The 725-nt window shown below is 38.3% G+C and overlaps 1 protein-coding gene across 1 annotated transcript in view; it reads right to left on the bottom strand.

The window, feature by feature from the left end:
- The window catches only part of LOC119588294 (glycine-rich cell wall structural protein 1-like), a 17,462-nt gene that overhangs the window by 2,943 nt on the left and 13,794 nt on the right, over positions 1–725 (bottom strand). The window lies entirely within an intron of this gene.

Genomic DNA, 725 nt, shown 5'->3' with positions numbered 1-725 from the left:
AGGAGCAGCCACTGCCGCGCTTATGGCGGCCACGAACGCCAGTGCGATCTGTTGAGAGAGAAAGGTATACTGGCTACCGTATGGTCGCTCAGAACAGCGTGCATAAATGGATATCTACATAACAATTATTTGATATATCTATGTCAATAGTTACATCTATCCATCTATCCATCACTATACTGTATATATTCACAGCCATGAACATTTCACTTTCTATATATTCATCTACCTATCCTTCCCTTTACTATAACATTTTTTACCATGATAGACACAACACTTACAAAAATGTTCATGTTCTAAGTTCTTCCCTCTGCAGACTGACTACATCTCGACACCCTATATACTCCTGTTTTCGGAGATGCCAGTTACCCTTTATCTGCACTTTTTGCGGAGAAGCTTACTTCTGTCCTTCATCCTGTAGGAAAGATGAATTACTAGCTTTTGAATGTCGATTTATTACTAACATAAAAATCGTAATGTGAGAGATCAAGATAGACAAAATACCTGGCACTAGTTTTGTGTAACAAGATGTGTTTTAGGTGTACAAAGTGTTAAGCAAATATTCATGCAACGTACAAAACAAGGATGCGAAGAACAGCAGCAACGCACAAGGAATGAAATATATACAGACTTATGTGTATATCTACTTAAGTATAAAAGAGACACGGGAAGAGAGGAACCGTTGATCGTAACGTTTCGAGTTAGACGAAATTCCTTATCAGGCA

Source organism: Penaeus monodon, chromosome 23 (assembly GCF_015228065.2).
Source record: "Penaeus monodon isolate SGIC_2016 chromosome 23, NSTDA_Pmon_1, whole genome shotgun sequence".
Lineage (NCBI taxonomy): Eukaryota > Metazoa > Arthropoda > Malacostraca > Decapoda > Penaeidae > Penaeus > Penaeus monodon.
Note: the sequence above shows the minus strand (reverse complement) of the source record. Positions and strands in the feature narration are given on the sequence as shown.